This window comes from Oryctolagus cuniculus, chromosome 18 (assembly GCF_964237555.1).
Source record: "Oryctolagus cuniculus chromosome 18, mOryCun1.1, whole genome shotgun sequence".
In the NCBI taxonomy this organism is placed as follows: Eukaryota; Metazoa; Chordata; class Mammalia; order Lagomorpha; family Leporidae; genus Oryctolagus; species Oryctolagus cuniculus.
This window is the reverse complement of record NC_091449.1, coordinates 12634077-12646126: the sequence shown is the minus strand read 5'-3', so window position 1 is coordinate 12646126 and position 12050 is coordinate 12634077. Positions and strand designations below refer to the sequence as shown.

The 12050-nt window shown below is 54.3% G+C and overlaps 1 protein-coding gene across 7 annotated transcripts in view; it reads left to right on the top strand.

The window, feature by feature from the left end:
- The window catches only part of GRIK5 (glutamate ionotropic receptor kainate type subunit 5), a 58782-nt gene that overhangs the window by 23238 nt on the left and 23494 nt on the right, over positions 1-12050 (top strand). The gene's annotated exons all lie outside the window — the stretch shown is intronic.

Below are 12050 nucleotides of genomic sequence, written 5' to 3'. Positions count from 1 at the left end.
CTCTTTTGAAAACAAAAATTAATGTATTTATTATTTTATTTATTTAAATGGCAGAGGGAGGGAGAGAGAAAATCTCCCATCAGTTCATTCCCCAAATGCCCACAACAACTGAGGCCGAGCCCAGGAGCTGGGAAGTCAGTCTGGGTCTCTCATGTGAGTGGTGGGGACCCGATTCATTGCGCCTGCCCACCGCCTCCCAGGGTGAGGGTGTGCTGTAGCAGGAAGCTAGAACTGGGAGTGGAGCCAGGACTCTTGAGCCAGCCACTCCGCCGTGGGACGCGGCCATCCCGAGCATCCTAACTGCTACCCCAAATGCCTGCCCCTGTATTTCCTGTTTTTATTCCAGGTGGGCAAGTGCCCCGAGGCAGGAGTATGGCACAGGAGACAGGTACCAGCTTAGGACACACCCAGAGTGGTGCACAGAGCAGGGACATGGCCAGACTGTGAGGATGGCTTGACATTGACTTGGCCGGGCACAGGAGCGCTTCGCACCCTCCTGTCTCTCTCATGCTGTCATTTACTGCATCCAAGCTCGCGAATGTCACCAGGGTAGACATGAGAAGGCCACTCTGCGTGACAAGGACATTTCTCCCTTAGGGCACTGGTTTTCAAAAGTTATTTTGAACGGCAGAACTTTTTTTTTCTAAATGAAAGCTCCCTCAGAACCTTGGACAAAAGCAGAGCTGTTCTGACGGACGTGGGGGTGGGTTTGTCCCCTGAGTCCTGGCCACTTGATCCCCCCACCCCTCAGGTTGGCCCTGAGGCACCACCCCAGGGTGGGTTTTAAGACCTGAAGCCTAAAGAGGACCTGGTGAGACAGCAGGCAGAGGAGGAGTCCAGAGCTGGGGGCCTGTGCCTCCTCCAGCAGACTCCCCCGTGGTGTATCGCCACTGCCTGGCCGCACAGCCTCAGAGATTTCCTTTGACTGGGGCCCCACAAATCAGCAGCTCTGGAGGAGGCCTCCCGAGTGAGGTCCGGGTTAACGGGAGCCAGTGCAGGCAGGAGGCCTCCCAGGCAGCCTCCGTTTTACGGCCGCCTGACTCTGCGCTTGGGGCACAGCAGCTGCAGCAGCCAGCTCGCCTGTGGTTGTGACACCAACTCCTGTCTGAATCTTGGCTCTGCTGTGCAACAGCCGTGTGACCTTGGGCAAGTTACTGAACCTCCCTGTAGTTTCATTTTGCAGCTGTAAAACTGGGAAAATAATAGCCCCTTGCACACAGGGCTGTGAGCCTGAAATGAATGACTCCATGGAAAAGGCTAGGCAGGTGGGTGGAGGGTGCTGTGTCCGTGTACCCTGTACTCCTGTCGGCATGGCCAAGCCGTGTCTACATGCGTATGCTCACCCTCTGTCTAGCCTGTAGTCACTGAGTGCCTGTTGTGTACCAGGCCCTGTGCCTTACCCTGAGGACATAGTAGTGAGCAAGTCAGACCCGGCCTTGCTCCTGCTAAGATGGCTAAAGGGTTTGGGTCTCGGCAGCAGGTCCATGGATGCCCTCGAAAGGTTCTGAGCTGGCTCAAGTGAGTGGTCTGGGCGGGGCAGCAGTGGCAGCCGGACCAGAAAGGAGGTAAGGAGCAGGTGGCAGGCCTGGGGCCAGAGGAGGCGCTGGAGAGCAGCAGGGCTTGGTACCGCCTGGGCCGGGCTGCAGGAGAGAGGACGCAGGCATCCCTCCTGCGTCTGGCTGGGGCAGCTGGTGATGACATTGACTGAGAGAACACCCGGAGGAGGAGCAGGCTGGGAGCGGGAGGATGGGCGGGGCGGGGCTTGCCGGGTCTGAGCTGAGCTGTGAACGTGCGGGTACCACCGGCACCACTGCAGCAGCTGCTGCTTCTCACCTGGTGCTGGGAGCGCAGCAGGCTTTCCTTACCTGCACGCTCCCAGCCATCTTCGTGGCCCCGAAGGCTACTGCCTGCCCCGCTGCGAGGTGTGGGGCTCACTGGCGAAGGGCCTGGCTCTGATACAGAGCCTGTGGGCATGTGTGTCTTTCCCAGGCCTGTGCCCTTTCCAGATCCCCAGGGACTCGAGGAAAATGGAGTAATGGGGATAACGCGCCATGCCACACTGTTGTCCATGCCCTCCGACCTGTGTTCACTCCATGGTTCCTGGCTGCCCAGCAAGGGAGGGGCTGGTGTTACCCCTGTTGGCCTAAACACACCAAGATACCGTCTCCAGGACACACTGTTGTTGGCTGGAGGCCCAGTGGTGGGCTGGGAGCCAGGGAGTGACCTGCAAGTGGAGTGTAGCCCGGGTACCCACGTGCCCTGTCACTGCGGTGCCAGGCCAGGACTCCCTGGCCAGTCTGGAATATGGTCCATTTCTTCCACCCAGTGGCTGCTGCTGGAACTGGCCTTGCTCCCTGTCCTCCCTGCCCTCACTGCAGGCCCAGCCCTCGCCAGCCTCCTCACTGGCTTGGCCTCAGTCTCCCAGCACCCCAGCCTGTCCTGCTGTAGGACCCGTCACCTCTGTGCTTCCGCTGTGGCTCCTGGGCCCTCAGGATGGAGTCCGCGCCTTCCAGCCCCACCTGGGGCAGAGAAGACAGCTTAGGTCCCTGAAGTGTGGGGACTGGACAGCTGCCACAGTGTCTACTGCAGCCACACTGTCAGGAGTCAGGGTCACATTCGGCCTTTTTGTGGTCTCAGGAAGCAGAGACAGAGATATGCAGGTGGGTGTGTGTTGTGCTGCCCTTGGCTCCTTGCCCATGAGTGAAGGAAGCCGGCCACCACGGACACTCCCCCTGGGTTGAGGCCTTTTATAACCCCACTGGAGGTGGAGGTCAGGACCATCAGCCGCCAGCACTAGGGCTGCTGGGACAGCGAGAACCCTGATCCTGACAGAGGGTCTGGGCGGCCACCACAGCGTCCACTACTCCCACAAACTGGTTAGAAGCCAGACAGAAGCAGCTTAGGTCCCCGTGGTCTCCTGCACTCCTTGGTGAACCGCTCTGTCCCCTCTGGAGATGAGGCTGCCTCCCTCTCGGAGCTCTGGGAGATTGGCTGGCCAAGCGTTTGGGAGGCCCTGGTGCACACTTGATGCATAGGTGCTCACTCCTGGTAGTCGTCCTTGGTATGGGCACGGTGCAGGGTGTGGCTGGAAGTGTGAGCTATGGAGTTGGAGAACCCTCGGTGTGAATTTGGATTTGTCCCTTCTTGGCTGTGTGACCTGTGGGCAGATGACTGCCCCCCTCTGGGTGTCAGTGCCCCCTAATATGGGGAGGAATAATGACCCCTCCCATGGAGGGCTGCCAGCAGGGACCTGTGAGCTGTGTGAGTGCAGGACACAGGTGCTGTCATGATCAACATGATGCCACGCACCTCACCCATGGCACTCCCTCCAGCAGGGCCCAGTGCACAGCAGGTGCTAATACAGTAGTGCTAAATGAGTGACTGATTGATTCTGTCAAGAGCTTTGCAGAAATGCTGCCCACAGTCTCCCTGTAATGTGCACACATGTGTACACATACCCCATACACATACAACACCCTCCACATGCGTATCCCATTTACCAGCACACACACACACACACACACCCTGTACACACAGACATACCCATATGCATACCTATACACCATCCACAGCATACCCCCCATACATACGCACACACCTCATGCACACAGACATGCATGCCCCATTCACACGCACACCCCATACCCACGTGTGTGCACACCGCCCACTCCCAGACATGCATGCCCCATTCACACGCACACCCCATACCCACGCGTGTGCACACAGCCCACTCCCAGACATGCATGCCCCATTCACACGCACACCCCATACCCACGCGTGTGCACACAGCCCACTCCCAGACATGCATGCCCCATTCACACGCACACCCCATACCCACGCGTGTGCACACCGCCCACTCCCAGACATGCATGCCCCATTCACACGCATGTGCACACAGCCCACACCCAGACATGCATGCCCCATTCACACGCATACCCCATACCCACGCGTGTGCACACCGCCCACTCCCAGACATGCATGCCCCATTCACACGCACACCCCATACCCACGCGTGTGCACACCGCCCACTCCCAGACATGCATGCCCCATTCACACGCACACCCCATACCCACGCGTGTGCACACAGCCCACTCCCAGACATGCATGCCCCATTCACACGCACACCCCATACCCACGCGTGTGCACACAGCCCACTCCCAGACATGCATGCCCCATACCCACGCGTGTGCACACAGCCCACACCCAGACATGCATGCCCCATTCACACGTGTGTGCACACCGCCCACACCCAGACATGCATGCCCCATACCCACGCGTGTGCACACAGCCCACTCCCAGACATGCATGCCCCATTCACACGCATGTGCACACAGCCCACACCCAGATATGCATGCCCCATTCACACGCGTGTACACACCGCCCACTCCCAGACATGCATGCCCCATTCACACGCGTGTGCACACCGCCCACACCCTAGCACAGTGGTGACTCAGCAGAGCACTTCATGGAAGTTTCAGCTTTTGCTCGCAGCCCTCCACCAGCCCTGTCTCCAGGACTTCCACTGAGTCCCCTAGATTGCACTTTCACATAGCATGTTGTATTTGTCTTGCAATGCTAATGTTTATTTCATTTATTTGAAAGCAGAGTTAGAAAGAAGGAGAGACAGAGAGAGAGATCTCTCATCTGCTCGTTCACCCCACAATGGTTGCAATGACTGGGGCTGGGCCAGGCCAAATCCAGGAGCCTGGAACTCCTTCTGGGTCTCCCATGTGGGTGGCACAGGCCCAAGCACTTGGGTCATCCTCTGCCGCTTTCCCAGGCCCATTACCAGGGAGCTGGATTGGAAGTGAAGCAGCTGGTACTCCAACTAGCACTCATGTTGCAGGTGGCAGCTTAACCCACTGCGCCACAACGCCGGCCCCAACAGTGCCAGTGTTTTTATTCACTGTGAAAAACACAGGCAGCTAAAGAGAAGAAAAGAAACAACACTACAGCATGCCTCTGTTTTATGCTTTCATAAACTATCTCATTGTGCAGACAGAATTTTGAATCCTGATTTTTAAAATTTTGTTTATATAGATTGTGTTTCAGGTTATAAAAACAGTTTGTACTAAGTATGATTCCATTTTGCACAAAATCTGTATGTGCATCAAAGATTTGTAAACATTTCTGCAGGTCACCGAAAGATTGCATAAGCAATTTAAGAACAGCTGTGGGTTTTCCTGGTTACATATGTGACACATAGTCACACTGTGCAGGGTTATGAGCACTGCACGTGGAGTATCCACATTCCAGAGACAGCCCACTTCATGAGTGTGGGGCATATTCCTCCAGCTCATTCTCTATAATTTCAATGATGCATGTATGGATTTTAAAAACTGGGGCTGGCGCTGTGGTGTAGGAGGTAAAGCTGCCGCCTGCAATGCCAGCATCCCATATGGGTGCTGGTTCAAGTCCCAGTTGCTCCACTTCCCATCCAGCTTTCTGCTATGTCATGGGAAACCAGTAGAAGATGGCCCAAGTCCTTGGACCCCTGCACCCGCATGGGAAACCCAGAAGAAGCTCCTGGCTTCTGGCTTCGCGTTGGCGCAGCTCCGGCCGTTGTGGCCATTTGAGGAATGAACCAGTGGATAGATCTCTCTCTCTCTCTCTGCCTCTCCTTCTCTTTCTCTCTGTAATTCTGACTTTCAAATAAATAAATAAATCTTTAAAAAAATTTTTTTTAAAAAGATTCATATCTTGGGGCTGGCACTGTGGCACAGTGGGTAAAGTCACCGCCTGCAGTGCTGGCATCCCATATGAGCACCGGTTCAAGTCCTGGCTGCTCCACTTCCGATCTAGCTCTGTTATAGCCTGGGAAAGCAGTAGAAGATGGCCCAAATCCTTGGGCCTCTGCACCCACGTGGGAGACCCAGAGGAAACTTCTGGCTCCTGGCTTCGGATGGGCTCAGCTGCAGCCGTTGGGGCCATCTGGGAGTGAACAAACGGATGGAAGACCTCTCTCTGTCCCTCCCCCCACCCCTGCCTCTCTGTAACTGTCTTTCAAATACATAAATAAATATATATATATATGTTATATATATATATATATACTTGAAATAGTTACAGAGAGAGCAGTAGAGACAGAGAAACAGATCTTCCATTACTGGTTCACTCCCTAGATGGCCACATTGGGAAGATTCCAGGAGCCAGGAGCTTCTTCCTTACTTGAGAGGCAGAGTTACAGAGAGACAGGGAGAGACAGAGAGAGAGAGATCTTCCATCTGCTGGTTCACTCCCCAAATGGCCACGAGGGCCAGAGCTGGACTGATCTGAGCTTGGAGCCAGGAGCTTCTTCTGGGTCTCTACATGGGTACAGGGGCTCAAGTACTTGGGACATGTATTGCTTTCCCAGGCCATTAGCAAAAAGCTGGATTGGAAATGAAGCAGTTGGGACTTGAACCCGTGTCCATATGGGATGCTGGCACTGTAGGCTATGCCACAGCGCTGGCCCCAAGATTTTAACTTTTTAAGAGCAAGCATTGAAAGTCGTTAAGCCACCATTTGGGATGCCTGCATCCCATATTGGAGTGCTCGAGTTCAAGTCCTGGTTCTGCTTCCAATTCCAGCTTCCTGCCAAAGCACACCCAGAAAGGCAGCAGATCATGGTGGACATACGTGAGTCTCTGCCAGCCATGCAGGAGACCTGGCTTGAGGTTTCAGTTCCTGGTGTGAGCCAGCCCTGGCTACTGTAGGCAACTGGGAGTGAATCAGTCTCTCTGTCTCTTCCTGTCAAATAAATAATGTTTGAAAAAATTGTAAACATTCGAAAGTGGTGTCCTGTTATACCTACTGTTGTATGATATACTTCTTCGCTTACTTCTTGTCATCTTTCTGTGTTAGTACACCTAGATCTGCCTTGTTTAAAAAACATTTATTTGAAAAGTAAAGAGAGAGAGACAGCTCTCATGTACTGGTTCACTCCCCAAGTGCCTGCAACAGCCAGGGCTGGGCTAGGGGTGGGCAAGGACCAAAGCCGGAAACCAGGAGTGCAGTCCAGGTTTCCCACATGGGTGGCAGGGACCAAAGTGGTTGAACCATCACCTGCTGCCTCCCAGGGTGCACATAAGCAAGAAAGTAGTCAGAAGCCAGGGTCAGGAATTGAAACCAAGCACTCTAGTATGTGGGTGTTGTTATTTTATTTATTTATTTATTTTTCTGAAAGGTAGAGTGACAGAAAAGGAGAGACAGAGATCTTCCATCTGCTGATTCTTTTAAATGTCCACAACAGCCAGTGCTGGGCCAGACCAAAGCCAGGAGCTAAGAGCTCTATCCTGGTTTCCTACATGCATGGCAGGGACCCAAGTACTTGGACTATTATCCTCTGCCTTCCCAGGCACATTAGCAAGAAGCTGGACTGGAAGTGGAGCGCCCGGGATTAGGCACTCCAATATGGGATGTGGATCAACCACTGTACCACAGCATCCACCCCCACCATTCATTTTTAACAGTGGCTACATGTAGTCATTCGCTTACTGAGCACCTGTTGTTTACCTTGCTCTCCCAGCCAGGAGGAGGTAGCATTGCAAAGAACAGACATGCTCCCCACCCCGCTGAAGCTGACAGTCTCATGGGGAAACTGACAGCAAACATCACTGTATCTGGTCATGTCCCGAGGATTTGTGAGTGGCAACAAGCAGGAAAGGGGATATGAAGGGTGCTCTACGTGTGTGGATGTTGTCTGGGACAAGCTGGTTAGGTAGCTTTTTTTGTTTGTTTGTTTTTGACAAGCAGAGTTAGACAGTGAGAGAGACAGAGAGAAAGGTCTTTCTTCCGTTGGTTCACCCCCCAAATGGCCGTCATGGCCAGCGCGCTGCGCTGATCCAAAGCCAGGAGCCAGGTGCTTCTTCCTGGTCTCCCACACGGGTGCAGGGCCCAAGCACTTGGGCCATCCTCCACTGCACTCCCGGGCCACAGCAGAGAGCTGGACTGGAAGAGGAGCAACCGGGACTAGAACCCAGAGTGCCGGCACCACAGGCGGAGGATTAGCCTAGTGAGCCGCAGCGCCAGCCAGCCTTTTTTTTTTTTTTTTAAGATTTTATTTATTTACTTGAGAGGTAGAATTACAGACAGTGAGAGGGAAAGACAGAGAACAAGGTCTTCTCTCCATTGGTTCACTGCCCAAATGGCCACAACGGCTGAAGCCAGGAGCTGCTTCCGGGTCTCCCGCACAGGTGCAGGGACCCAAGGACCTGGGCCATCTTTACTGCCTTCCCAGGTCAAAGCAGAGAGCTGGATGAGAAGTGGAGCAGCCGGACTAGAACCAGGGCCCATATGGGATGCTGGCACCACAGGCAGAGGATTAACCTACTGTGCCACAGCACCGGCCCCTTAGGTAGCTTTTGAGAAGAGATTGAGTGAGGTGGGGAAGGGAGCCCTGGGGAACACTTGCTGGCAACAGGTGTACCAAGGCAGGGCTTTGTCTTGTCCCCATTTTTGTGACCCCAGTGCATCCAGCAGACTCTCAGGAAGTACTCGAAGAGTGAACACACGGGTCTGGCAGAAGTGTTCTCCGGGTAGAGGTCCTGAAAGGATAAAGCCCTGAGAGGCGAGTGCGCTTGCAGGCGTTCAAGGAGGGGAGGGGAGCTGGGGCCAGGGGTGGGGTATGAGAAAGCACCCTGACTGTAGATGACCGGGCCTCGCAGACACCATTGAGGTGTTTGGGTGTTACTTACTTTTATTATGTTGTGTATTTCTTCAAAGATTTATTGGATTTAGTTGAAAGGTAAAATGACAGAGAAGTGGGGGAGAGAGAGAGATCCTCCATCTGCTGGGTCACTTCGGCCAGGGAGAAGCCAGGAGCCTGGAACTCCATCTCAGTCTGCCACATGGGTACAGGGGGCCACGCACTTGGACCACCTTCCACTGCCTTCCTAGGTGCACTACCAGGCAGCTGGATCAGAAGCTGAGCAGCCAGGACGAGAACTGGCACTCAGTGCTGATGGGATGCAGGCATTGCAAAGGGTGGCTCAACCCACTGCACCATAGCACCAGCCCGTTGTTGTTGTTGTTGTTTTTACAGGTAGAGTTAGTGAGAGAGAGAGACAGAGAGAAAGGTCTTCCTTTTTCCTTTTTCCGTTGGTTCACCCCCCAAAATGGCTGCTACAGCTGGCACTGCGCCGATCTGAAGCCAGGAGCCAGGTGCTTCCTTCTGGTCTCCCATGCGGGTGCAGGGCCCAAGGACCTGGGCCATCCTCCACTGCCCTCCCGGGCCACTGCAGAGAACTGGACTGGAAGAGGAGCAACTGGGACAGAATCCGGCGCCCCAACCAGGACTAGAACCCGGTGTGCCGGTGCCGCAAAGCGGAGGATTAGCCAAGTGAGCCGCGGCACCGGCCATGTTGGTTGGTTTTAAGCACAGAATATTTTGTGATCTCTTTTTCTCTTCTCCTTTTTGTTGAGGTGAAATTCCACAAAACAAAATCAGCTGTTTTTTTCAAGAGTATAGGTAATAGGGCTGGCACTGTGGCGTAGTGGGTAAAAGCTGCCGCCTGCAGTGCCAGCATCTCATATGGGCACTGGTTCAAGTCCTGTCTGGCCCACTTCTGAGCCAGCTCTCTGCTATGGCTTGGGAAAGCAGTAGAAGATGGCCCAAGTCCTTGGGCCCCTGCAACCACATGGGAGACCTGGAAGAAGCTCTTGGCTTCAGATTGGCCCAGCTCCAATGAACCAATGGATGGAAGACATTCTCTCGCTCTCTCTCTCTCTCTCTCTGTCCCTCTGGAACTCAGCCTTTCAAATAAATAAATAAATCTTAAAAAAAAAAAAAAAGTATAGGCAGTGTTGTGCTAACACCACCTCTATTGAATCCCCAAACCTCCTCACCCCAAAAGCTGCCCATTCCTCTCCCCCAGCCCCCATCAGCCCCCTGTGTTTCTATCTCATAGATTTACCTATTGTAGACATTTCATGTAGTGGAATCACCCAATATGTGGCCTTTTGTATCTGGCTTCTCTCACTCAGTGCAAGGTGTTGGAAGGTCATCCAGGTGTCAGTGCCATGTCCCCTTTTATGGCTGAATAATATTCCCTTGTGTAGATACACCCCCCGGGTCTAAGTTTTAAATCATGCAGAAATGACTGTGGCTGCTGTCTTGGGGAATAATGTGGCAGGGCAGGAGTCGAAACAGGACGCCTGCCTGGGGGCTCTGGGAGGCAGCAGGAAGAAGGCCTTGGCTTTTGCCTGAGTGACAGTTGAGTCTGGCGTGCAGCCAGGCTGGGAGTGCACAAGAGGCAGAGAGGATCGGGGCGGCTGCAGGTTTTGTCGTGCTCTGCGTGCGTGCAGAGGCCGCTTCCTCCACAGGAAGCAGACGGGGGCTTGGCGGGTGGGGTTAGGACACTGGTTCTCTCTGGATTCGGCTTGTTGGAGATGCCTGTTTCAGACTCAGGTGGAGATGCACAGACTCCTTCGTGTGGCTGAAGCATGAATTAAGTAACGTGTCCCTGCTGGTGGCCGCCTGCCTGGGTGGTTTCCAGTCTGCCAGCATAGCCAGTGCCCCGGTGAACTTGCCCGGTGGTGGATAGATCTCAGGAAGTGCGAGCGCTGGGTCAGAGGCTGCGGGTTGTTTTAAGCTCCCACTGCCAAGTGGCCTTTCAAAACCGCCCTCCCGGTTATACCCCGCCAGGAGTGCATACGTGCCAGCAGCCCGTGTTTTTCAATGTTTTAAGAAAATCCTCGCCAATCCGAAAGGCCGAAACATCTGACCATTTTAACCTGAGCAGAGTGCCGCCACGTGGACACACACTGCCGCTCATTGGTTTGTGTAACGGTTGTTTATATGTCGCCGTCCCCAGGTGTTTTCATTTGTTTGTGTTATGCTACTTCCCTTCTTGGGCTGGGCTCTCTGGAGCTGGTGAGTGTGAAAACAGAAGCCACTCGTGGTGACTTTTGTTACGTGTTGTTGAAATGCTTCCCAGAAACTCTGCCAGTTCCCACAGGGGTTCCTTTTCCACACTGAGTGTTTGGATTGCTGTCCAGCTGTTGACATCCCTGGACCTTGGCTTGTGTGGAGAATCATTTTGATGGTTCCTGCTTTGACTGGGAAGCCCCGGTGGGGCCGTGTAACAGGTGATGCTGGAGTCTGAGCCTGACAAGGCCTCGGCCTCTGTTTTTTCCCCGGTTCCTGGCCATATTACTGTAATAGCCACAGCCACCACAGGGTTCCACACTGGCGCGCCAAGCCCTGGAGGCAGAGCTGTTGTGGTGGGAGGAGCCAAGTGGAAAGCCCTAGAGCCGCCCAGGGCATAACTCAGGAGTGTGCGTCCTTTGGGGAGACTGCAGAGATGGAGTGGTCAGCAGCTTGACAGCAGGGCTGGTGACTCGGCCCCGTGCATCTGGCTGGTTTGGCCTCCGCAGGCGGCAGAGGGAACTTGGAAGATGACTGTGGATCACTGCCGCTGTAATCAGGTGGTGTGGCTCCAACTGCAGTTGCTGTCCCACATGAGGTATCTTTCCTGGAGTGAATCAACACAGCCCTTGGCAGCTGGCGTGAGCCACTGGCCTGGCTAAGGCTTTGTTCCCTGCTCCGACTTCCCAGGACACTAGAAGCCAAGAGAACACATCTCCACACCTTCCTGAGGGCAGCACCCTCAGCCACAGTGCAGGCCACAGAGGACTGGAGCTCGCCGGCCCACATGGCGGCACGCTCGTTTACCATGTGGACAGCCAGCATTGTGCTGACCAGATCTGGCGAGCTGGATGGAACTTAGCAAGTGGGATGGCAGCAACCCCCGGCAGTGTCCAGCCCCGAGACAAAAGCAGAAGCAGTCACTTGACCAGAGTCATCAGTTATTTGACAGAGCGGCCTGCTAAAGGTTTGCTAACTGAATGTGAAGTTGTTAACTAGCTAACTGGAAAGGTGACCAGGGAAGGGGTCACTCGGGTCGCACCTGCAGGAGGCAGTTAGGATCCCTGAGGGCCGGCAGACAAGGGAAAGGGCTGGAGAAGGTTAAGTCTCAGAAAGTGGGCCCAGACCCCTGAGACGGGGTGCTTCTGGCTGCTGCTGGTAACATTTCGAGGGTGGGCTTTTTGGATTTGGGTGGCAACTTTTG